At 44.1% G+C, this 24,093-nt stretch overlaps 15 non-coding genes and 1 pseudogene across 15 annotated transcripts; 10 read left to right on the top strand and 6 right to left on the bottom strand.

The window, feature by feature from the left end:
* Nucleotides 1–7,480: 7,480 nt before the first annotated feature.
* Nucleotides 7,481–7,659, bottom strand: LOC135040732 (U1 spliceosomal RNA; annotated as a pseudogene).
* Nucleotides 7,660–11,420: 3,761 nt separating this feature from the next.
* Nucleotides 11,421–11,584, top strand: LOC135040759 (U1 spliceosomal RNA). The gene has a single exon (XR_010234587.1). It is a non-coding gene; the product is annotated as a U1 spliceosomal RNA (small nuclear RNA).
* Nucleotides 11,585–11,736: 152 nt separating this feature from the next.
* On the top strand, nucleotides 11,737–11,899 carry LOC135040680 (U1 spliceosomal RNA). Its single transcript, XR_010234530.1, has one exon. It is a non-coding gene; the product is annotated as a U1 spliceosomal RNA (small nuclear RNA).
* Nucleotides 11,900–12,570: 671 nt separating this feature from the next.
* LOC135040783 (U1 spliceosomal RNA) lies at nucleotides 12,571–12,734 on the top strand. Its single transcript, XR_010234611.1, has one exon. It is a non-coding gene; the product is annotated as a U1 spliceosomal RNA (small nuclear RNA).
* Nucleotides 12,735–12,886: 152 nt separating this feature from the next.
* Nucleotides 12,887–13,050, top strand: LOC135040719 (U1 spliceosomal RNA). Its single transcript, XR_010234554.1, has one exon. It is a non-coding gene; the product is annotated as a U1 spliceosomal RNA (small nuclear RNA).
* Nucleotides 13,051–18,027: 4,977 nt separating this feature from the next.
* On the bottom strand, nucleotides 18,028–18,143 carry LOC135040749 (U5 spliceosomal RNA). Its single transcript, XR_010234577.1, has one exon. It is a non-coding gene; the product is annotated as a U5 spliceosomal RNA (small nuclear RNA).
* A 275-nt stretch (nucleotides 18,144–18,418) lies between these two features.
* Nucleotides 18,419–18,534, bottom strand: LOC135040743 (U5 spliceosomal RNA). The gene has a single exon (XR_010234571.1). It is a non-coding gene; the product is annotated as a U5 spliceosomal RNA (small nuclear RNA).
* A 274-nt stretch (nucleotides 18,535–18,808) lies between these two features.
* Nucleotides 18,809–18,924, bottom strand: LOC135040739 (U5 spliceosomal RNA). Its single transcript, XR_010234567.1, has one exon. It is a non-coding gene; the product is annotated as a U5 spliceosomal RNA (small nuclear RNA).
* A 286-nt stretch (nucleotides 18,925–19,210) lies between these two features.
* Nucleotides 19,211–19,326, bottom strand: LOC135040741 (U5 spliceosomal RNA). The gene has a single exon (XR_010234569.1). It is a non-coding gene; the product is annotated as a U5 spliceosomal RNA (small nuclear RNA).
* A 270-nt stretch (nucleotides 19,327–19,596) lies between these two features.
* Nucleotides 19,597–19,712, bottom strand: LOC135040735 (U5 spliceosomal RNA). Its single transcript, XR_010234563.1, has one exon. It is a non-coding gene; the product is annotated as a U5 spliceosomal RNA (small nuclear RNA).
* Nucleotides 19,713–19,856: 144 nt separating this feature from the next.
* LOC135040674 (U1 spliceosomal RNA) lies at nucleotides 19,857–20,019 on the top strand. The gene has a single exon (XR_010234524.1). It is a non-coding gene; the product is annotated as a U1 spliceosomal RNA (small nuclear RNA).
* Nucleotides 20,020–20,690: 671 nt separating this feature from the next.
* On the top strand, nucleotides 20,691–20,854 carry LOC135040768 (U1 spliceosomal RNA). The gene has a single exon (XR_010234596.1). It is a non-coding gene; the product is annotated as a U1 spliceosomal RNA (small nuclear RNA).
* A 152-nt stretch (nucleotides 20,855–21,006) lies between these two features.
* On the top strand, nucleotides 21,007–21,169 carry LOC135040707 (U1 spliceosomal RNA). Its single transcript, XR_010234546.1, has one exon. It is a non-coding gene; the product is annotated as a U1 spliceosomal RNA (small nuclear RNA).
* A 671-nt stretch (nucleotides 21,170–21,840) lies between these two features.
* On the top strand, nucleotides 21,841–22,004 carry LOC135040754 (U1 spliceosomal RNA). Its single transcript, XR_010234582.1, has one exon. It is a non-coding gene; the product is annotated as a U1 spliceosomal RNA (small nuclear RNA).
* Nucleotides 22,005–22,156: 152 nt separating this feature from the next.
* On the top strand, nucleotides 22,157–22,319 carry LOC135040715 (U1 spliceosomal RNA). Its single transcript, XR_010234552.1, has one exon. It is a non-coding gene; the product is annotated as a U1 spliceosomal RNA (small nuclear RNA).
* A 671-nt stretch (nucleotides 22,320–22,990) lies between these two features.
* On the top strand, nucleotides 22,991–23,154 carry LOC135040730 (U1 spliceosomal RNA). Its single transcript, XR_010234561.1, has one exon. It is a non-coding gene; the product is annotated as a U1 spliceosomal RNA (small nuclear RNA).
* The last annotated feature ends 939 nt before the right edge of the window (nucleotides 23,155–24,093 follow it).

The raw sequence follows: 24,093 nt of genomic DNA on the forward strand, positions 1-24,093 counted from the left end.
TGGTTCAATCCCACCCAGGGATGTAATTGACCTTGTTATCAGATTTTGGTGATCTTTAAGTAGACAAGTCAAAATTTCAAACCCCCTTCTTATGGTGTAGGGTACCTGGCCTACTCTGATGTAATCAGAGTTAGATTTGAATAAGTGATTTTATAAAAAAAACAGCTAGGAAGCACAATTTAGCAGTGGGTTGCAGAGAAAAAGAAATATGCTGGCAGAAAAATCCAATTGAGTGATTAAACAGCTCTTCATTTTCTGGCTTTATTTTTATGCTAACGAATTTGTTCTCTGAAAAGTGTCCACAAAGCCAAGTATCTGATTAACATATTTGTAGGGATGGTTTTTCACCTATTACTAAATTAAACTTGCTTCATTGGAAAGGCAGCAAGATGCATCCTCATTTCAATATCTACTGAAATAATACAGGTTGACACCAGGAAACATTAACGCCACTGCATCATTGCTGCTTTCTCATGTGGAAGTCTGTTTAATGTGAAAACAAGGTGATATCTAATTAACACACAGGTAAAGAATTAAGAAAATCTTTATTTAAGGGTGAAGATGTTTCTCACAAAATCGTTGCCCCAATGCATCATTGAAATTCAAGCTGGAAAGATGATTTTAATATATCACTTGTACATTTTGTATTGCTCTTCTGGTGACAATGTAGTTTGTTTTTGTCAATTACCATTTTAATAATCGGGTAAAGAAAATTAATTGGATTTTTGAAAGAAAACAATACTGTCAATATACTATTAAAACAAATTAAAATGGTAAAAGTTATTGTACTTTAAGTAAAAATAAAAGCTAAAATATCAATCCCAGTTTTGGATTACTTTAATGAACAAAAAAAAATGCATATAGCAAAGGATAGTTTCAATCTGCCTACCTCTGGGTTATGGGCCCAGCATGCTTCCATTGCAGTACTCTGCTGCACATGTAAGTGCAAGAGATCCTGAAGCACTCACTCATCATGCGAAAGTACCAATGTGTTTCTTCATTGGTTGCTGGAAGAAACATCTTACAAAAACTCTCCAGATTATTGACTTTTTAAAGTTTTTCTAGGAAACGTTCTAGATGAATGCTTATTAGTCTTTGTCAGTATGTACTTTTCGCAAAGTGTCTCTGTGGCGCAATCGGTTAGTGTGTTCAGCTATTAATCAAAAGGTTGGTGGTTCAATCCCATCCAGGGACGTAATTGACCTTGTGATCAGATTTTGGTAATATTTAAGTAGACAAGTCAAAATTGCAAACCCCCTCTTATGGTGTAGGGTACCTGGCCTTCTCTGATGTAATCAGAGTTAGATTTCATTAAGTGATTTTATAAAAAAACAGCTAGGAAGCACAATTTAGCAGTGGGTTGCAGAGAAAAAGAAAAATGCTGGCAGAAAAATCCAATTGAGTGATTAAACAGCTCTTCATTTTCTGGCTTTATTTTTATGATAACAAATTTGTTCTCTGAAAAGTGTCCACAAAGCCAAGTATCTGATTAACATCTTTGTAGGGATGGTTTTTCACCTATTACTAAATTAAACTTGCTTCATTGGAAAGGCAGCAAGATGCATCCTCATTTCAATATCTACGGAAATAATACAGGTTGACACCAGGAAACATTAACGCCACTGCATCTTTGCTGTTTTCTCATGTGGAAGTCTGTTTAATGTGAAAACAAGGTGATATCTAATTAGCACACAGGTAAGGAATTAAGAACATCTTTATTTAAGGGTGAAGATGTTTCTCACAAAATCGTTGCCCCAATGCATCATTGAAATTCAAGCTGGAAAGATGATTTTAATATATCACTTGTACATTTTGTATTGCTCTTCTGGTGACAATGTAGTTTGTTTTTGTCAATTACCATTTTAATAATCGGGTAAAGAAAATTAATAGGATTTTTGAAAGAAAACAATACTGTCAATATACTATTAAAACAAATTAAAATGGTAAAAGTTATTGTACTTTAAGTAAAAATAAAAGAGCAAAAATATCAATCCCAGTTTTGGATTACTTTAATTAACAAAAAAAATGCATATAGCAGAGGATAGTTTCAATCTGCCTACCTCTGGGTTATGGACCCAGCATGCTTCCATTACAGTACTCTGCTGCACATGTAAGTGCAAGAGATCCTGAAGCACTCACTCATCATGGGAAAGTACCAATGTGTTTCTTCATTGGTTGATGGAAGAAACATCTTACAAAAACTCTCCACATTATTGACTTTTTAAAATGTTTCTAGGAATCGTTCTAGATGAATGCTTATTAGCCTTTGTCAGTATGTACTTTTGCAAAGTGTAGCTGTGGCGCAATCAGTTAGTGTGTAAGGCTATTAACCAAAAGGTTGGTGATTCAATCCCACCAAGGGACTTAATTGACCTTGTTATCAGATTTTGGTGATCTTTAAGTAGACAAGTCAAAATTTCAAACCCCCTATTATGGTGTAGGGTACCTGGCCTTCTCTAATGTAATCAGAGTTAGATTTGATTCAGTGATTTTATAAAAACAGCTAGGAAGAACAATTTAGCAGTGGGTTGCAGAGAAAAAGAAATATGCTGGCAGAAAAATCCAATTGAGTGATTAAACAGCTCTTCATTTTCTGGCTTTATTTTTATACTAACAAATTTGTTCTCTGAAAAGTGTCCACAAAGCCAAGTCTCTGATTAACACCTTTGTAGGGATGGTTTTTCACCTATTACTAAATTAAACTTGCTTCATTGGAAAGGCAGCAAGATGCATCTTCATTTCAATGTCTACTGAAATAATACAGGTTGACACCAGGAAACATTAACGCCACTGCATCCTTGCTGCTTTCGCATGTGGAAGTCTGTTTAATATGAAAACAAGGTGATATCTAATTAGCACACAGGTAAGGAATTAAGAAAATCTTTATTTAAGGGTGAAGATGTTTCTCACAAAATCGTTGCCCCAATGCATCATTGAAATTCAAGCTGGAAAGATGATTTTAATATATCACTTGTACATTTTGTATTGCTCTTCTGGTGACAATGTAGTTTGTTTTTGTCAATTACCATTTTAATAATCGGGTAAAGAAAATTAAGTGGATTTTTGAAAGAAAACAATACTGTCAATATACTATTAAAACAAATTAAAATGGTAAAAGTTATTGTACTTTAAGTAAAAATAAAAGAGCAAAAATATCAATCCCAGTTTTGGATTACTTTAATTAACAAAAAAAAATGCATATAGCAGAGGATAGTTTCAATCTGCCTACCTCTGGGTTATGGACCCAGCATGCTTCCATTACAGTACTCTGCTGCACATGTAAGTGCAAGAGGTCCTGAAGCACTCACTTATCATGGGAAAGTACCAATGTGTTTCTTCATTGGTTGATGGAAGAAACATCTTACAAAAACTCTCCACATTATTGACTTTTTAAAATGTTTCTAGGAATCGTTCTAGATGAATGCTTATTAGCCTTTGTCAGTATGTACTTTTGCAAAGTGTAGCTGTGGCGCAATCAGTTAGTGTGTAAGGCTATTAACCAAAAGGTTGGTTATTCAATCCCACCCAGGGACTTAATTGACCTTGTTATCAGATTTTGGTGATCTTTAAGTAGACAAGTCAAAATTTCAAACCCCCTGTTATGGTGTAGGGTACCTGGCCTTCTCTGATGTAATCAGAGTTAGATTTGATTCAGTGATTTTATAAAAACAGCTAGGAAGCACAATTTGGCAGTGGGTTGCAGAGAAAAAGAAATATGCTGGCAGAAAAATCCAATTGAGTGATTAAACAGCTCTTCATTTTCTGGCTTTATTTTTATGCTAACTAATTTGTTCTCTGAAAAGTGTCCACAAAGCCAAGTATCTGATTAACATATTTGTAGGGATGGTTTTTCACCTATTACTAAATTAAACTTGCTTCATTGGAAAGGCAGCAAGATGCATCCTCATTTCAATATCTACTGAAATAATACAGGTTGACACCAGGAAACATTAACGCCACTGCATCCTTGCTGCTTTCTCATGTGGAAGTCTGTTTAATGTGAAAACAAGGTGATATCTAATTAGCACACAGGTAAGGAATTAAGAAAATCTTTATTTAAGGGTGAAGATGTTTCTCACAAAATCGTTGCCCCAATGCATCATTGAAATTCAAGCTGGAAAGATGATTTTAATATATCACTTGTACATTTTGTATTGCTCTTATGGTGACAATGTAGTTTGTTTTTGTCAATTACCATTTTAATAATAGGGTAAAGAAAATTAAGTGGATTTTTGAAAGAAAACAATACTGTCAATATACTATTAAAACAAATTAAAATGGTAAAAGTTATTGTACTTTAAGTAAAAATAAAAGCTAAAATATCAATCCCAGTTTTGGATTACTTTAATGAACAAAAAAAAAAATTCATATAGCAAAGGATAGTTTCAATCTGCCTACCTCTGGGTTATGGGCCCAGCATGCTTCCATTGCAGTACTCTGCTGCACATGTAAGTGCAAGAGATCCTGAAGCACTCACTCATCATGCGAAAGTACCAATGTGTTTCTTCATTGGTTGCTGGAAGAAACATCTTACAAAAACTCTCCAGATTATTGACTTTTTAAAGTTTTTCTAGGAAACGTTCTAGATGAATGCTTATTAGTCTTTGTCAGTATGTGCTTTTAGCAAAGTGTCTCTGTGGCGCAATCGGTTAGTGTGTTCAGCTATTTATCAAAAGGTTGGTGGTTCAATCCCACCCAGGGACGTAATTGACCTTGTGATCAGATTTTGGTGATATTTAAGTAGACAAGTCAAAATTGCAAACCCCCTCTTATGGTATAGGGTACCTGGCCTTCTCTGATGTAATCAGAGTTAGATTTGATTAAGTGATTTTATAAAAAAACAGCTAGGAAGCACAATTTAGCAGTGGGTTGCAGAGAAAAAGAAAAATGCTGGCAGAAAAATCCAATTGAGTGATTAAACAGCTCTTCATTTTCTGGCTTTATTTTTATGATTACAAATTTGTTCTCTGAAAAGTGTCCACAAAGCCAAGTATCTGATTAACATCTTTGTAGGGATGGTTTTTTACCTATTACTAAATTAAACTTGCTTCATTGGAAAGGCAGCAAGATGCATCCTCATTTCAATATCTACGGAAATAATACAGGTTGACACCAGGAAACATTAACGCCACTGCATCTTTGCTGTTTTCGCATGTGAAAGTCTGTTTAATGTGAAAACAAGGTGATATCTAATTAGCACACAGGTAAGGAATTAAGAAAATCTTTATTTAAGGGTGAAGGTGTTTCTCACAAAATCGTTGCCCCAATGCATCATTGAAATTCAAGCTGGAAAGATGATTTTAATATATCACTTGTACATTTTGTATTGCTCTTCTGGTGACAATGTAGTTTGTTTTTGTCAATAACCATTTTAATAATAGGGTAAAGAAAATTAAGTGGATTTTTGAAAGAAAACAATACTGTCAATATACTATTAAAACAAATTAAAATGGTAAAAGTTATTGTACTTTAAGTAAAAATAAAAGAGCAAAAATATCAATCCCAGTTTTGGATTACTTTAATTAACAAAAAAAAATGCATATAGCAGAGGATAGTTTCAATCTGCCTACCTCTGGGTTATGGGCCCAGCATTTTTCCATTGCAGTACTCTGCTGCACATGTAAGTGCAAGAGATCCTGAAGCACTCACTCATCATGGGAAAGTACCAATGTGTTTCTTCGTTGGTTGATGGAAGAAACATCTTACAAAAACTCTCCAGATTATTGACTTTTTAAAGTTTTTCTAGGAAACGTTCTAGATGAATGCTTATTAGCCTTTGTCAGTATGTACGTTTGTAAAGTGTCTCTGTGGCGCAATCTGTTAGTGTGTTTGGTTATTAATCAAAGGGTTGGTGGTTCAATCCCACACAGGGATGTAATTGACCTTGTTATCAGATTTTGGTGATCTTTAAGTAGACAAGTCAAAATTTCAAACCCCCTTCTTATGGTATAGGGTACCTGGCCTTCTCTGATGTAATCAGAGTTAGATTTGATTAAGTGATTTTATAAAAAAACAGCTAGGAAGCACAATTTAGCAGTGGGTTGCAGATAAAAAGAAAAATGCTGGCAGAAAAATCCAATTGAGTGATTAAACAGCTCTTCATTTTCTGGCTTTATTTTTATGATTACAAATTTGTTCTCTGAAAAGTGTCCACAAAGCCAAGTATCTGATTAACATCTTTGTAGGGATGGTTTTTCACCTATTACTAAATTAAACTTGTTTCATTGGAAAGGCAGCAAGATGCATCCTCATTTCAATATCTACGGAAATAATACAGGTTGACACCAGGAAACATTAACGCCACTGCATATTTGCTGTTTTCTCATGTGGAAGTCTGTTTAATGTGAAAACAAGGTGATATCTAATTAGCACACAGGTAAGGAATTAAGAAAATCTTTATTTAAGGGTGAAGATGTTTCTCACAAAATCGTTGCCCCAATGCATCATTGAAATTCAAGCTGGAAAGATGATTTTAATATATCACTTGTACATTTTGTATTGCTCTTCTGGTGACAATGTAGTTTGTTTTTGTCAATTACCATTTTAATAATCGGGTAAAGAAAATTAATTGGATTTTTGAAAGAAAACAATACTGTCAATATACTATTAAAACAAATTAAAATGGTAAAAGTTATTGTACTTTAAGTAAAAATAAAAGAGCAAAAATATCAATCCCAGTTTTGGATTACTTTAATTAACAAAAAAAAATGCATATAGCAGAGGATAGTTTCAATCTGCCTACCTCTGGGTTATGGACCCAGCAAGCTTCCATTACAGTACTCTGCTGCACATGTAAGTGCAAAAGATCCTGAAGCACTCACTCATCATGGGAAAGTACCAATGTGTTTCTTCATTGGTTGATGGAAGAAACATCTTACAAAAACTTTCCACATTATTGACTTTTTAAAATGTTTCTAGGAATCGTTCTAGATGAATGCTTATTAGCCTTTGTCAGTATGTACTTTTGCAAAGTGTCGCTGTGGCGCAATAAGTTAGTGTGTAAGGCTATTAACCAAAAGGTTGGTGGTTCAATCCCACCCAGGGACTTAATTGACCTTGTTATCAGATTTTGGTGATCTTTAAGTAGACAAGTCAAAATGTCAAACCCCCTGTTATGGTGTAGGGTACCTGGCCTTCTCTGATGTAATCAGAGTTAGATTTGATTCAGTGATTTTATAAAAACAGCTAGGAAGCACAATTTAGCAGTGGGTTGCAGAGAAAAAGAAATATGCTGGCAGAAAAATCCAATTGAGTGATTAAACAGCTCTTCATTTTCTGGCTTTATTTTTATGCTAACAAATTTGTGCTCTGAAAAGTGTCCACAAAGCCAAGTATCTGATTAACACCTTTGTAGGGATGGTTTTTCACCTATTATTAAATTAAACTTGCTTCATTGGAAAGGCAGCAAGTGATGTCATCCAAGCAGTGGGTCAAAGTTGGCTTCAAACCTCGTCTGCTTATGAAAAGAGAAAAGGGGTATGCAGGGCATGGTGGCCTTTTGCGGTGCTTGGATGACCCCTAGTTCGCATTAAATAATGCAGTCGAGTTTCCCACATTTGGGGAAATCACAGGGGTGAGCATACCCAGAATGCAATGAATGAACCGCACCCTGGGAGAACAGTCTTCATGACCATGGTATCTCCTATGCAAAATAAGTATGATTTGGGATAGGGCTGGGGAGGGCCGCTGCTCAGGCACATCTCTGTCAAGTAAAGGAGATTCAACTGAGGCAGCACAAGGGAACTCTCATCTGGGGACAACAACTGCAGGGAGAACACATATTTTCAGATGAACATGGGAGGGCAGAAGGCTGCCTAATACTGAAGCACCCCCAAACAACAAACCAAATGCAACAACTAGTGCAAGCATTCCTGGGGGAAGGCCTGCAGCAGATGGATTTGCATATGGCGATGTCATCCAAGCAGTGGGTCAAAGTTGGCTTCAACCCTCGTCTGCATATGAAAAGAGAAAAGGGGCGTGCAGGGCATGGCGGCCTTTTGCGGCACTTGGATGACCCCTAGTTCGCATTAAACACCTCCACCCTCCGTCGGTGTGGGGCTCATGTTGGCTATGCCCCAGCCCCTGAAGGATTCAAGCTGATTTCTTGCAGCAGCTGGGCACTGTAACAGCTCCAGAGCTGCTCTGTAAGGCAAGTAAAAGGGTGTGGGCCCTGCAGCACTACCTGTAGTTCGCATTGTGCGAGACCCCTAGTTCGCATTAAACACCCCCACCCTCCTTCGGTGTGGGGCTCATGTTGGCCATGCCCCAGCCCCTGAAGCATTCACGCTGATTTCTTGCAGCAGCTGGGCACTGTAACAGCACAAGAGCTGCTCTATAAGGCAAGTAAAAGGGTGTGGGCCCTGCAGCACTACCTGTAGTTTGCATTGTGCATTGGAAGGCACAAAGTAAGCAGACGGGAGGAGAAGTCAGGATAGTGCACAAGGGTATAGACGGGAGGGGCTCAAGAAAAAAGAAGTGGAAACAGACAGCAAACTAGGCTTCCAATGCACAATGCAAACTACAGGTAGTGCTGCAGGGCCCACACCCTTTTACTTGCCTTACAGAGCAGCTCTGGAGCTGTTTAATCACTCAATTGGATTTTTCTGCCAGCATAATTTTTCTCTTACGTCCTAGAGGATGCTGGGGACTCCGTAAGGATAGACGGGCTCCGCAGGAGACATGGGCACTTTAAGAAAGACTTTAGATCTGGGTGTGCACTGGCTCCTCCCTCTATGCCCCTCCTCCAGACCTCAGTTTACTACTGTGCCCAGAGGAGACTGGGTGCTTTTCAGGGAGCTCTCCTGAGTTTCCTGACAGAAAGTATATTTGTTAGATTTTTTTATTTTCAGGGAGCCTGCTGGCAACAGACTCCCTGCATCGAGGGGCGGAGGGGAGAGATGCACACCTACTTCTGTGAGTTGATAGGCTCTGCTTCTTAGGCTACTGTACAGCATTAGCTCCAGAGGGATCGGTACGCAGGTCTCACCCTCGCCGTCCGTCCCAGAGCCGCGCCGCCGTCCCCCTCGCAGAGCCGGAAGATAGAAGCCGGGTGAGTATGAGAAGAAAAGAAGACTTCAGAGGCGGCGGAAGACTTCATGATCTTCACTGAGGTAACGCACAGCAGTAAAGCTGTGCTCCATTGCTCCAATACACCTCACACACGGCAGTCAGTGTAAGGGTGAAGGGCGCAGGGGGGACGCCCTGGGCAGCAATATAGACCTCTCTTTGGCAAAATAAATATATATGCAGCTAGGCACTGTATATATATATAAGAGCCCCCGCCATTTTTTTACTATATTTCAGCGGGACAGAAGCCCGTCGCTGAGGGGGTGGGGCTTCTCCCTCAGCACTCACCAGCACCATTTTCTCCACAGCACCGCTGAGGGGAAGCTCCACGGACTCTCCCCTGCTTATACCACGGTAGAAAGAGGGTCTTAAAGAAGAGGGGGGCACATAATTAGGCGCATATATATATGGAAATACAGCGCTACTGGGTAAACATAAAATTATTGTGTTTTTTTCCTGGGTCATATAGCGCTGGGGTGTGTGCTGGCATACTCTCTCTCTCTGTCTCTCCAAAGGGCCTTGTTGGGGAACTGTCCTCAGATAAGAGGATTCCCTGAGTGTATGGTGTGTCGGTACACGTGTGTCGACATGTCTGAGGTAGAAGGCTCTCCTAGAGAGGAGCAGGAGCAAATTAATGTGGTGTCTCCATCGACAACGCCGACACCTGACTGGATGGATATGTGGAATGTTTTAAGTGCTAATGTAAACTTATTACACAAGAGATTAGACAAAGCTGAAGCTAGGGAACAGTCAGGGAGTCAACCCATGCCTGTCCCTATGTCGCAGGGACCTTCGGGGTCTCAAAAGCGCCCACTATCCCAAATAGTTGACACAGATACCGACACAGATTCTGACTCCAGTGTCGACTACGATGATGCAAAGTTACAGCCAAAATTGGCTAAATGTATTCGATATATGATTATTGCAATAAAAGATGTTTTGCACATCACAGAGTCCCCTGTCCCTGACACGAGGGTACACATGTATAAGGGAAAGAAACCTGAGATAACCTTTCCCCCCTCACATGAGTTGAACGAATTATGTGAAAAAGCTTGGGAATCTCCAGACAAAAAGCTGCAGATTCCCAAAAGGATTCTTATGGCGTATCCTTTCCCGCCAATGGACAGGATACGGTGGGAATCCTCCCCTAGGGTGGATAAAGCATTGACACGCTTATCCAAAAAGGTAGCGCTGCCATCCCAGGATACGGCTACCATCAGGGACCCTGCTGACCGCAAGCAGGAGGTTACCCTAAAGTCCATTTACACACATTCTGGTACCTTACTCAGACCGGCAATTGCGTCGGCCGGGGTTGTAGCGCGGTGGCAGCATGGACAGATACCTTATCAGCAGAGATTGAGACCCTAGATAAGGATGCTATGTTATTGACCATAGGGCATATAAAAGATGCTGTCCTATATATGAGAGATGCTCAAAGTGACATTAGTCTACTGGGTTCTAGAATAAACGCTATGTCGATTTCTGCTAGACGAGTCCTATGGACCCGGCAATGGACAGGTGATGCCGACTCAAAAAGGCATATGGAGGTTTTACCTTACAGGGGTGAGGAATTGTTTGGGAAAGGTCTCTCGGACCTAGTCTCCACAGCTACAGCTGGTAAATCAAATTTTTTGCCTTATATTCCCTCACAGCCTAAGAAAGCACCACATTATCAAATGCAGTCCTTTCGATCACAGAGAAACAAGAAAGTACGAGGTGCGTCCTTTCTTGCCAGAGGTAAGGGCAGAGGGAAGAAGCTGCACAACACAGCTAGTTCCCAGGAACAGAAGTCCTCCCCGGCCTCCACAAAATCCACCGCATGACGCTGGGGCTCCGCTAAAGGAGTCCGCCCAGTTGAGGGCACGTCTTCGAGTTTTCAGCCACATCTGGGTTCATTCGCAGGTGGATCCCTAGGCAATAGAAATTGTTTCTCAGGGTTACAAGCTGAAATTCGAAGAGGTGCCTCCTCGCCGGTTTTTCAAATCGGCCCTACCATCTTCTCCCCAGGAAAGGGAGATAGTGTTAAATGCAATTCACAAATTGTATCTTCAACATATGCAGATGAGGGTTCCAGCCAACTTTGGCCCACTGCTTGGATGACTTTACCGTATGTAAATCCGTCTTCTGCAGACCTTCTCCCAGGAATGCTTGTACTAGTTGTTGCATTTGGTTTGTTGTTTGGGCGTGCTTCAGTATTAGGCAGCCTTCTGCCCTCCCATGTTCATCTGAAAATATGTGTTCTCCCGGCAGTTGTTGTCCCCAGATGAGAGTTCCCTTGTGCTGCCTCAGTTGAATCTCCTTTACTTGACAGAGATGTGCCTGAGCAGCGGCCCTCCCCAGCCCTATCTCAAATCATACTTATTTTGCATAGGAGATACCATGGTCATAAAGATTGTTCTCCCAGGGTGAGGTTCATTCATTGCATTCTGGGTATGCTGACCCCTGTGATTTCCCCAAATGTGGGAAACTCAACTGCATTATTTGTGGTAGTGGGGGACTGTGTTTGTGTTTTCCTCTTGTCAGCTCTGGTAAAAGTCAGATTTCTTTGTCTCAGATCTTCCTCTAGCCTTGTTCTTCTTTCGAGAGTTCCATTGTGCTGCCTCAGTTTGATCTCCTTCACTTGACAGGGGGGTACCCGAGCAGCGACCCTCCCCAGCTCTAGCCCAACTCCTACATACCTGCCAGGTGAGATACTATGATCATGAAGGTGCTTCTCCCAGGGCAAGGCTCACCCATTGCACTCTGGGTGTGCTGCTCCTGCGATTTCCCCAAATGTGGGAAACTTGACTGCATAATTTGTGTTTCCCCTGGTCGGCTCTCGTATAATTCAGATCTCTTTGTCTCAGGTCTCTCTCCAGCCTAGTTTGCTGTCTGTTTCCACTTCTGTTTTCTTGAGCCGCTCCCTTCTATGCCCTTGCGCACTATCCTGACTTCTCCCGTCTGCTTACTTTGTGCCTTCCAACGCACAATGCGAACTACAGGTAGTGCTGCAGGGCCCACACCCTTTTACTTGCCGTACAGAGCAGCTCTGGAGCTGTTACAGTGCCCAGCTGCTGCAAGAAATCAGCTTGAATGCTTCAGGGGCTGGGGCATAGCCAACATGAGCCCCACACCGAAGGAGGGTGGAGGTATTTAATGCGAACTAGGGGTCATCCAAGCACCGCAAAAGGCCGCCATGCCCTGCATAACCCTTTTCTCTTTTCATATGCAGATGAGGGTTCCAGCCAACTTTGGCCCACTGCTTGGATGACATCACCGTATGCAAATCCGTCTTCTGCAGACCTTCTCCCAGGAATGCTTTTACTAGTTGTTACATTTGGTTTGTTGTTTGGGGGTGCTTCAGTATTAGGCAGCCTTCTGCCCTCCCATGTTCATCTGAAAATATGTGTTCTCCCTGCAGTTGTTGTCCCCAGATGAGAGTTCCCTTGTGCTGCCTCAGTTGAATCTCCTTTACTTGACAGAGATGTGCCTGAGCAGCGGCCCTCCCCAGCCCTATCCCAAATCATACTTATTTTGCATAGGAGTTTCCATGGTCATGAAGATTGTTCTCCCAGGGTGAGGTTCATTCATTGCATTCTGGGTATGCTGACCCCTGTGATTTCCCCAAATGTGGGAAACTCGACTGCATTAATTGTGGTAGTGGGGGACTGTGTTTGTGCTTTCCTCTGGTCAGCTCTGGTAAAAGACAGATTTCTTTGTCTCAGATCTTCCTCTAGCCTTGTTCTTTTTTCGAGAGTTTCCTTGTGCTGCCTCAGTTGGATCTCCTTCACTTGACAGGGGGGTATCCGAGCAGCGACCCTCCCCAGCTCAAGCCCAACTCCTACTTACCTGCCAAGTGAGATACTATGATCAGGAAGGTGCTTCTACCAGGGCAAGGCTCACCCATTGCACTCTGGGTGTGCTGCTCCTACGATTTCCCCAAATGTGGGACACTTGACTGCATAATTTGTGTTTCCTCTGGTCGGCTACTCGTATAATTCAGATCTCTTTGTCTCAGGTCTCTCTCCAGCCTAGTTTGCTGTCTGTTTCCACTTCTCTTTTCTTGAGCCCCTGCCTTCTATGCCCTTGTGCACTCTCCTGACTTCTCCTGTCTGCTTACTTTGTGCCTTCAAACGCACAATGCAAACTACAGGTAGTGCTGCAGGGCCAACACCCTTTTACTTGCCTTACAGAGCAGCTCTGGAGCTGTTACAGTGCCCAGCTGCTGCAAGAAATCAGCTTGAATGCTTCAGGGGCTGGGGCATAGCCAACATGAGCAGCAAGATGCAGCACTGGACTATTAGTAATGTACTGTTGTATGCTGAGCACCACAATGCAGCACAAGACAATGAGCAGTGATACTGAGCACTGATGAGGATACTACAGAGAACTGACACTGAGCAGGAGAGACACACTACTAGTATTACTGAGCAGCAATAAGTAACCACTGATACTGGGCACTGATATTGAGATTTCCACTGAGAGAACATAGCCACGTCCTCTCCGCTCTCTCTTCAATGCACGAGTAAAAATGGCGGCAACGCGCAGCTCTTTATATGGAATCCGAATCTCGCGAGAATCCGACAGCGGGATGATGACATTTTCCCTTGTTCAGGTTTTCCGAGTCAGGCGGGAACAACCGAGCCTGCCTCGGACCAGTGTAAACCACGTGGAGTTCGTCGGGAATTCGGTTCTCGGAGAACCGAACCCGCTCCTCTATATATACTATATTACTATGTTACTGTAGTATACAGAACACCACAATGCAATGAGCAGTGATAGTGAGCACTGATGAGGATACTAGAACTGACACTGAGCAGCAAGATGCAGCACTGGACTATTAGTAATGTACTGTAGTATGCTGAGCACCACAATGCAGCACAAGACAATGAGCAGTGATACTGAGCACTGATGAGGATACTACTGAGAACTGACACTGAGCAGGAGAGACACACTACTAGTATTACTGAGCAGCAATAAGTAACCACTGATACTGAGCACTGATATTGAGATTTCCACTGAGAGAACATAGCCACGTCCTCTCCGCTCTCTCTTCAATGCACGAGTAAAAATGGCAGCAACGCGCAGCTCTTTATATGTTACAGTGCCCAGCTGCTGCAAGAAATCAGCTTGAATGCTTCAGGGGATGGGGCATGGCCAACATGAGCCCCACACCAAAGGAGGGTGGGGGTGTTTAATGCAAACTAGGGGTCATCCAAGCACTGCAAAAGGCCGCCATGCCCTGCATGCCCCTTTTCTCTATGGAATCCGAATCAGCATGAATGCTTCAGGGGATGGGGCATGGCCAACATGAGCCCCACACCAAAGGAGGGTGGGGGTGTTTAATGCGAACTAGGGGTCATCCAAGCACTGCAAAAGGCCGCCATGCCCTGCATGCCCCTTTTCTCTTTTTATATGCAGATGAGGGTTCCAGCCAACTTTGGCCCACTGCTTGGATGACATCACCGTATGCAAATCCTTCTGCTGCAGACCTTCCCCCAGGAATGCTTGTACTAGTTGTTGGATATGGTTTGATATTTGATGGTGCTTCAGTATTAGGCAGCCTTCCGCCCTCCCATGTTCATCTGAAAAGATGTGGTCTCCCTGCAGTTGTTGTCCCCAGACGAGAGTTCCCTTGTGCTTCCTCAGTTGAATCTCCTTAACTTGACGGGGGAGGGGCTGCCCGAGCTGCCACCCTCCCCAGCCCTATCCCAACTCATACTTATTTTACATATTAGATCTCTTGATCATGAAGATTGTTCTCACAGGGTGAGGTTCATCCATTATATTTTAAAATAGGAAGGTACAAATTACATATTTGAATTGCATCTATGTGCTGGATTCAAATGTCCCCCCCCCCTTCCTTTCTCAATTGTGCCCGTCAGCAGCTATTCTAAGGTTGCTGCCAATGGGTGTGACACATTCATTTCTTCTGTGGGGTACACTGGACTCCACAAGGATTCACATTGGGGTGTAGAGTAGGATCTTGATCTGAGGCACCAACCGGCTCAAAGCTTTTGACTGTTCCCAAGAAGCTCAGTGCATTCTCCTCTATAACCCCGCTTCCATGAACAGGGAGCTCAGTTTGTAGTTGGTGCCTTCAGTAGCAGGCCAATTAACAGGGGCCTGCCTCAGGCAGCCTATTCTTAGCTATTAATTTTGACAAGAAAAGAAGAACTTGTTTTATGAGAATCTACAAGGGCTGCAGCAGGCTAGGTCTAATAGACATCTTTACTGCAGCTTCATCACTCCCAGCGGCGCTGTATACTCCCGTGCCCTGGTTGCTGGGTCACTGCAGCGGAGGCTCCGGTTTCATCCTAAGGTCAGTCACACACACACCACCCTTCCGGATCACGAGGCCGCTGATGAAGGGGAGCGAGGCCGTAGGGGGTGGGCCGTGTGCGCACTGCGGTGGACACTGATTACTGGGCAGCCGCTCCACTAGCCACCAGGTACAGTTAAGGAGCACAGGTCTGGGGGTTTTTCTCCTATATTAACCCAATTTTGTACTGCCCGCAGCGCATTGTGATAGGTAATAGGGCCTGATTCAGGTTGGATTGCAATCACAATAAGCGATCCAACTGCAAAAATTGCTAAGAGCATACGCATGTGCCTGCATTTTCTGCGGCACCCCGCAGAGAATGTGATCGCCTCTGCCTGTCAATCGGGGCGGGGAAGGGGGGGAGAGGTGGGTCAGCAACACTCCATTTCCAAGTCAGGGATGGAGCGGTGCGGGGGCAAGGCTTCAAAATGGGGTCTGCAACGGAGGAGACACAGGGGGCGTGGTCACAGCGGCTGTATGACATCACATTCAGCCGCTGTGATCACAAAAATGGTGGCGGCTTCCTGCGCGCACATACAGTCTGCACCAGCAGGAGCCTACACCATTTTTTATGATCACGCTGAACTGCAGTGCGACTGCAATTACAGCATGGTCAAGAAGGGAGGCGTCATGCTGGGTGGCCATGCCCTGTCACTGTGCAGGAGCCAGCACCGCTCACACACTAGTCCCCGGGTGCAGCCCCCAACCCCCGGGACACCCGGAGCAACAAAATGTAGATTCAGGCCACCAGGCCACGCCCCTACCTATGAAACCATGCCTCCTTTTTACCATTGCGCTGCTTATCTGCGCGCACTGCATTACAATCTCCCTCGCCACCTCTCTGGGTGTCACCAGTGATAGTGACACCTCTGCCATGCTTGTAGCAGCTGGTCCTAAGATCTACGCCTCACACCCTGAGTGTTTGCCCTTGTGACTTGTTGATCATCATAGCGAAGCAGATGCTTACAGAAAACTGCAGGGGCTTAGATTGAAAATAAAAAAAATGATGGGTATAAGGTAGAGAGGAGCGGGTTCGGTTCTCCGAGAACCGAATTCCCCACGAACTCCACGTGGTTTACACTGGTCCGAGGCAGGCTCGGTTGTTCCCGCCTGACTCGGAAAACCTGAACAAGGGAAAATGTCATCATCCCGCTGTCGGATTCTTGCGAGATTCGGATTCCATAGAGAAAAGGGGCATGCAGGGCATGGCGGCCTTTTGCAGTGCTTGGATGACCCCTTGTTCGCATTAAACACCCCCACCCTCCTTTGGTGTGGGGCTCATGTTGGCCATGCCCCATCCCCTGAAGCATTCAAGCTGATTTCTTGCAGCAGCTGGGCACTGTAACAGCTCCAGAGCTGCTCTGTAAGGCAAGTAAAAGGGTGTGGGCCCTGCAGCACCACCTGTAGTTCGCATTGTGCGTTGGAAGGCACAAAGTAAGCAGACGGGAGGAGAAGTCAGGATAGTACACAAGGGCATCCTTTTCTCTTAGTCCGTAGAGGATGCTGGGGTCACATTAAGAACCATGGGGTATAGACGGGATCCGCAAGAGACATGGGCACTTTAAGACTTTCAAAGGGTGTGAACTGGCTCCTCCCTCTATGCCCCTCCTCCAGACTCCAGTTATAGGAACTGTGCCCAGGGAGACGGACATTTCGAGGAAAGGATTTATAGTTAAACTAAGGTGAGCATCTTACCAGCTCACACCTTAAGCATGCCGCAGAACGTGGCATTCAACAGAACACAAGCCAACGGCATGAACAATTGCAGCAAAAAGCTGACCAGAACCGTAACACAACATGTGTATAACCACAAGTAATAACTGCAGACACAGTATGGACTGGGACGGGTGCCCAGCATCCTCTACGTACTAAGAGAAAAGGATTTACCGGTAGGTATTAAAATCCTATTTTCTCATACGACCTAGAGGATGCTGGGGTCACATTAAGAACCATGGGGTTATACCAAAGCTCTTGAACGGGTGGGAGAGTGCGTACGACTCTGCAGCACCGAATGACCCAACTTGAGGTTATCATCAGCCAAGGTATCAAACTTGTAAAACTTAGCAAAAGTGTTTACTAAATAGCTGCTCGGCAAAGTTGCAATGCCGAGACTCCCCGACCAGCTGCCCAGGATGAACCCACCTTTCTAGTAGAATGGGTCTTCACCTAATTCAGTAACGGCAATCCTGCCGTGGAATGAGCATGCTGAATCTTACCACAGATCCAGCGGATAATGGTCTGAATGGAAGCAGGACACCCAATCATGTTGGGAGCATACAGGACAAACAGAGCCTCTGTTTTCCTAATCTGAACCGTTCTGGTGACATAAATTTTCAAAGTTCTGACCACAGCCAGAGACTTTGACTCAACGAAGGTGTCAGTGGCCAAAGGCACCATGTGGAAAGATGAACCACCTTCGGCAGAAATTGTTGACGTGTCCTCAATTCTGCTCTATCTTCATGAAAGATCAAATAAAGGCTCTTGTGATACTGCATGGTTTGTACTGTTTTCCATGTGCTCCCAGATCTTTCAAGCAAGTAGCATGGTCAAGAAAGTTCTGTTTGAAAAGAAACAAACATTTACTGTCATTGTTATGCAAATAAACTTACATTAAAGCTAACAAGAAAGCACACTCGTTCTGTCTTTAAACTGATAAAAGAAACCCCAATAATATGGGGCATGCAAAAATTGAGATAAAACTCAGTTTTGCTCCTCTCCACGGAAATCTTTAATAAAAGGCGAAATATTTGTTAGTTCTGAAGAGAAACCAGAGCATGACCAAGATTCCACCTGTCGCCTGAGTGCCATGCCAGCAGTTCTCATTCAGCTCAAAGTGAGCACCCAATTTGAATGAAAGAAAGCAGATTTCTCACCAGGCTTCCCCTTGCTATAAACATGGTTTGTACTCTTTTCCATGTGCTCCCATATCTTTCAAACAATTAGTGTGGTCAAGAAAGTTCTGTTTGAAAAGAAACAAACATTTACTGTAATTTCTATGCAAATGATCTTACATTAAAGCACACTCGTTCTATCTTTAAACCAATAAAATAAAACCCCAATAAGATGGGGCATGCAAAAATTGAGATAAAACTCAGTTTTGCTCCTCTCCACGGAAATCTTTAGTAAAAGGCGAAAGATTTGTTCGTTCTGAAGAGAAACCACAGCATGACCAAGATTCTACCTGTCGCCTGAGTGCCATGCCAGCAGTCCTCATTCAGCTCAAAGTGAGCACCCAATTTGAAAGAAAGAAAGCAGATTTCTCACCAGGCTTCCCCTTGCTATAAACATGGTTTGTACTCTTTTCCATGTGCTCCCAGATCTTTCAAGCAATTAGTATAGTCAAGAAAGTTCTGTTTGAAAAGAAACAAACATTTACTGTCATTTCTACGCAAATGAGCTTACATTAAAGCACACTCGTTCTATCTTTAAACTGATAAAAGAAACCCCAATAAGACGGGGCATGCAAAAATTGAGATAAAACTCAGTTTTGCTCCTCTCCACGGAAATCTTTAGTAAAAGGCGAAAGATTTGTTCGTTCTGAAGAGAAACCAGAGCATGACCAAGATTCCACCTGTCGCCTGAGTGCCATGCCAGCAGTCCTCATTCAGCTCAAAGTGAGCACCCAATTTGAAAGAAAGAAAGCAGATTTCTCACCAGGCTTCCCCTTGCTATAAGCATGGTTTGTACTCTTTTCCATGTGCTCCCAGATCTTTCAAGCAATTAGTATGGTCAAGAAAGTTCTGCTTGAAAAGAAACAGACATTTATTGTCATTGTTATGCAAATATACTTACATTAAAGCTAACAAGAAAGCACACTCGTTCTGTCTTTAATCCGATAAAAGAAACCCCAATAATATGGGACATGCAAAAATTGAGATAAAACTCAGTTTTGCTCCTCTCCACGGAAATCTTTAGTAAAAGGCGAAAGATTTGTTCGTTCTGAAGAGAAACCAGAGCATGACCAAGATTCCACCTGTCGCCTGAGTGCCGTGCCAGCAGTCCTCATTCAGATCAAAGTGAGCGCCCAATTTGAAAGAAAGCAGATTTCTCACCTGTCTTCTCCTTGCTATAAGCATGGTTTGTACTGTATTCCATGTGCTCCCAGATCTTTCAAGCAAGTAGCATGGTCAAGAAAGTTCTGTTTGAAAAGAAACAAACATTTACTGTCATTTCTATGCAAATGAGCTTACATTAAAGCACACTCATTCTATCTTTAAACCGATAAAAGAAACCCCAAAAAGATGGGGCATGCAAAAATTGAGATAAAACTCGGTTTTGCTCCTCTCCACGGAAATCTTTAGTAAAAGGCGAAAGATTTGTTCGTTCTGAAGAGAAACCAGAGCATGACCAAGATTTTTATCTGAAAATATGTGTTCTCCCTGCAGTTGTTGTCCCCAGATGAGAGTTCCCTTGTGCTGCCTCAGTTGAATCTCCTTTACTTGACAGGGGGATGCTCGAGCAGCGACCCTCCCCAGCTCTAGCCCAACTCCTACTTACCTGCCAGGTGAGATACTATGATCATGAAGGTGCTTCTCCCAGGGCAAGGCTCACCCATTGCACTCTGGGTGTGCTGCTTCTGCGATTTCCCCAAATGTGGGAAACTTGACTGCATAATTTGTGTTTCCCCTGGTCGGCTCTCGTATAATTCAGATCTCTTTGTCTCAGGTCTCTCTCCAGCCTAGTTTGCTGTCTGTTTCTACTTCTCTTTTCTTGAGCCGCTCCCTTCTATGCCCTTGCGCACTATCCTGACTTCTCCCGTCTGCTTACTTTGTGCCTTCCAACGCACAATGCAAACTACAGGTAGTGCTGCAGGACCCACACCCTTTTACTTGCCTTACAGAGCGTCTCTGGAGCAGTTACAGTGCCCAGCTGCTGCAAGAAATCAGCTTGAATGCTTCAGGGGCTGGGGAATAGCCAACATGAGCCCCACACCGAAGGAGGGTGGAGGTGTGTAATGCGAACTAGGGGTCATCCAAGCGCCGCAAAAGGCCGCCATGCCCTGCACGCCCCTTGTCTCTTTTCATATGCAGACGAGGGTTGAAGCCAACTTTGACCCACTGTTTGGATGACATCACCATATGCAAATCCATCTGCTGCAGGCCTTCCCCCAGGAATGCTTGCACTAGTTGTTGCATTTGGTTTGTTGTTTGGGGGTGCTTCAGTATTAGGCAGCCTTCTGCCCTCCCATGTTCATCTGAAAATATATGTTCTCCCTGCAGTTGTTGTCCCCAGATGAGAGTTCCCTTGTGCTGCCTCAGTTGAATCTCCTTTACTTGACAGAGATGTGCCTGAGCAGCGGCCCTCCCCAGCCCTATCCCAAATCATACTTATTTTGCATAGGCGATACCATGGTCATGAAGATTGTTCTCCCAGGGTGAGGTTCATTCATTGCATTCTGGGTATGCTGACCCCTGTGATTTCCCCAAATGTGGGAAACTCGACTGCATTATTTGTGGTAGTGGGGGACTGTGTTTGTGCTTTCCTCTGGTCAGCTCTGGTAAAAATCAGATTTCTTTATCTCAGATCTTCCTCTAGCCTTGTTCTTCTTTCGAGAGTTCCCTTGTGCTGCCTCAGTTGGATCTCTTTCACTTGACAGGGGGGTGCCCGAGCAGCGACCCTCCCCAGCTCTAGCCCAACTCCTACTTACCTGCCAGGTGAGATACTATGATCATGAAGGTGCTTCTCCCAGGGCAAGGCTCACCCATTGCACTCTGGTTGTGCTGCCCCTGTGATTTCCCCAAATGTGGGAAACTTGACTGCATAATTTGTGTTTCCCTTGGTCGGCTCTCGTATAATTCAGATCTCTTTGTCTCAGGTCTATCTCCAGCCTAGTTTGCTGTCTGTTTCCACTTCTCTTTTCTTGAGCCGCTCCCTTCTATGCCCTTGCGCACTATCCTGACTTCTCCCGTCTGCTTACTTCGTGCCTTCCAACGCACAATGCAATCTACAGGTAGTGCTGCAGGGCCCACACCCTTTTACTTGCCTTACAGAGCAGCTCTGGAGCAGTTACAGTGCCCAGCTGCTGCAAGAAATCAGCTTGAATGCTTCAGGGGCTGGGGCATAGCCAACATGAGCCCCACACCGAAGGAGGGTGGAGGTGTGTAATGCTAACTAGGGGTCATCCAAGCGCCGCAAAAGGCCGCCATGCCCTGCACGCCCCTTTTCTCTTTTCATATGCAGACGAGGGTTGAAGCCAACTTTGACCCACTGCTTGGATGGCATCACCATATGCAAATCCATCTGCTGCAGGCCTTCCCCCAGGAATGCTTGCACTAGTTGTAGCATTTGGTTTGTTGTTTGGGGGTGCTTCAGTATTAGGCAGCCTTCTGCCCTCCCATGTTCATCTGAAAATATGTGTTCTCCCTGCAGTTGTTGTCCCCAGATGAGAGTTCCCTTGTGCTGCCTCAGTTGAATCTCCTTTACTTGACAGAGATGTGCCTGAGCAGCGGCCCTCCCCAGCCCTATCCCAAATCATACTTATTTTGCATAGGAGAGACCATGGTCTTGAAGATTGTTCTCCCAGGGTGAGGTTCATTCATTGCATTCTGGGTATGCTGACCCCTGTGATTTCCCCAAATGTGGGAAACTCAACTGCATTATTTGTGGTAGTGGGGGACTGTGTTTGTGCTTTCCTCTGGTCAGCTCTGGTAAAAGTCAGATTTCTTTGTTTCAGTTCTTCCTCTAGCCTTGTTCTTCTTTCGAGAGTTCCCTTGTGCTGCCTCAGTTGGATCTCCTTCACTTGACAGGGGGGTGCCCGAGCAGCGACCCTCCCCAGCTCTAGCCCAACTTCTACTTACCTGCCAGGTGAGATACTATAATCATGAAGGTGCTTCTCCCAGGGCAAGGCTCACCCATTGCACTCTGGATTTGCTGCCCCTGCGATTTCCCCAAATGTGGGAAACTTGACTGCATAATTTGTGTTTCCCCTGGTCGGCTCTCGTATAATTCAGATCTCTTTGTCTCAGGTCTCTCTCCAGCCTAGTTTGCTGTCTGTTTCCACTTCTCTTTTCTTAAGCCGCTCCATTCTATGGCCTTGCGCACTATCCTTACTTCTCCCGTCTGCTTACTTTGTGCCTTCCAATGCACAATGCAAACTACAGGTAGTGCTGCAGGGCCCACACCCTTTTACTTGCTTTACAGAGCAGCTCTGGAGCTGTTACAGTGCCCAGCTGCTGCAAGAAATCAGCTTGAATGCTTCAGGGGCTGGGGCATAGCCAACATGAGCCCCACACCGAAGGAGGGTGGAGGTGTTTAATGCGAACTAGGGGTCATCCAAGCGCCGCAAAAGGCAGCCATGCCCTGCACACCCCTTTTTTATTTTCATATGCAGACGAGGGTTGAATCCAACTTTGACCCACTGCTTGGATGACATCACCATATGCAAATCCGTCTGCTGCAGGCCTTCCCCCAGGAATGCTTGCACTAGTAGTTGCATTTGGTTTGTTGTTTGGGGGTGCTTCAGTATTAGGCAGCCTTCTGCCCTCCCATGTTCATCTGAAAATATGTGTTCTCCCTGCAGTTGTTGTCCCCAGATGAGAGTTCCCTTGTGCTGCCTCAGTTGAATCTCCTTTACTTGACAGAGATGTGCCTGAGCAGCGGCCCTCCCCAGCCCTATCCCAAATCATACTTATTTTGCATAGGAGATACCATGGTCATGAAGATTGTTCTCCCAGGGTGAGGTTCATTCATTGCACTCTGGGTATGCTGACCCCTGTGATTTCCCCAAATGTGGGAAACTCGACTGCATTATTTGTGGTAGTGGGGGACTGTGTTTGTGCTTTCCTCTGGTCAGCTCTGGTAAAAGTCAGATTTCTTTGTCTCAGATCTTCCTCTAGCCTTGTTCTTCTTTCGAGAGTTCCCTTGTGCTGCCTCAGTTGGATCTCCTTCACTTGACAGGGGGTGCCCGAGCAGCAATCCTCCACAGCTCTAGCCCAACTCCTACTTACCTGCCAGGTGAGATACTATGATCTTCACTGTTAGGGCAATCAGGATGTGGAATTCCCTGCCAGGGAAGGTGGTAATGGCGGACTCTGTAATTGGATTTAAAAAAGGAATGGATACATTTCTGAATGAAAAAGCTATCCAAGGTTATAATACTTAAAATATCAACATGGTTAATCCGGGGGTAACATGAGTTATAGTAGCTAACTAGTCATAAAACATTATTCAGCAAGTATGTAGAATCATCACAACTTAAAACAGGTTGAACACGATGGGCAATTTGCCTCTATTCAACCTCAAAAACTATGTTACCATATGTTACTATATTACTATGTTACTGTAGTATACAGAACACCACAATGTAATGAGCAGTGATAGTGAGCACTGATGAGGATACTAGAACTGACACTGAGCAGCAAGATGCAGCACTGGACTATTAGTAATGTACTGTAGTATGCTGAGCACCACAATGCAGCACAAGACAATGAGCAGTGATACTGAGCACTGATGAGGATACTACTGAGAACTGACACTGAGCAGGAGAGACACACTACTAGTATTACTGAGCAGCAATAAGTAACCACTGATACTGAGCACTGATATTGAGATTTCCACTGAGAGAACATAGCCACGTCCTCTCCGCTCTCTCTTCAATGCACGAGTAAAAATGGCGGCAACGCGCAGCTCTTTATATGGAATCCGAATCTCGCGAGAATCCGACAGCGGGATGATGACATTTTCCCTTGTTCAGGTTTTCCGAGTCAGGCGGGAACAACCGAGCCTGC

The sequence above is a fragment of the Pseudophryne corroboree genome, unplaced genomic scaffold (assembly GCF_028390025.1).
Source record: "Pseudophryne corroboree isolate aPseCor3 unplaced genomic scaffold, aPseCor3.hap2 scaffold_758, whole genome shotgun sequence".
Classification (NCBI taxonomy): domain Eukaryota; kingdom Metazoa; phylum Chordata; class Amphibia; order Anura; family Myobatrachidae; genus Pseudophryne; species Pseudophryne corroboree.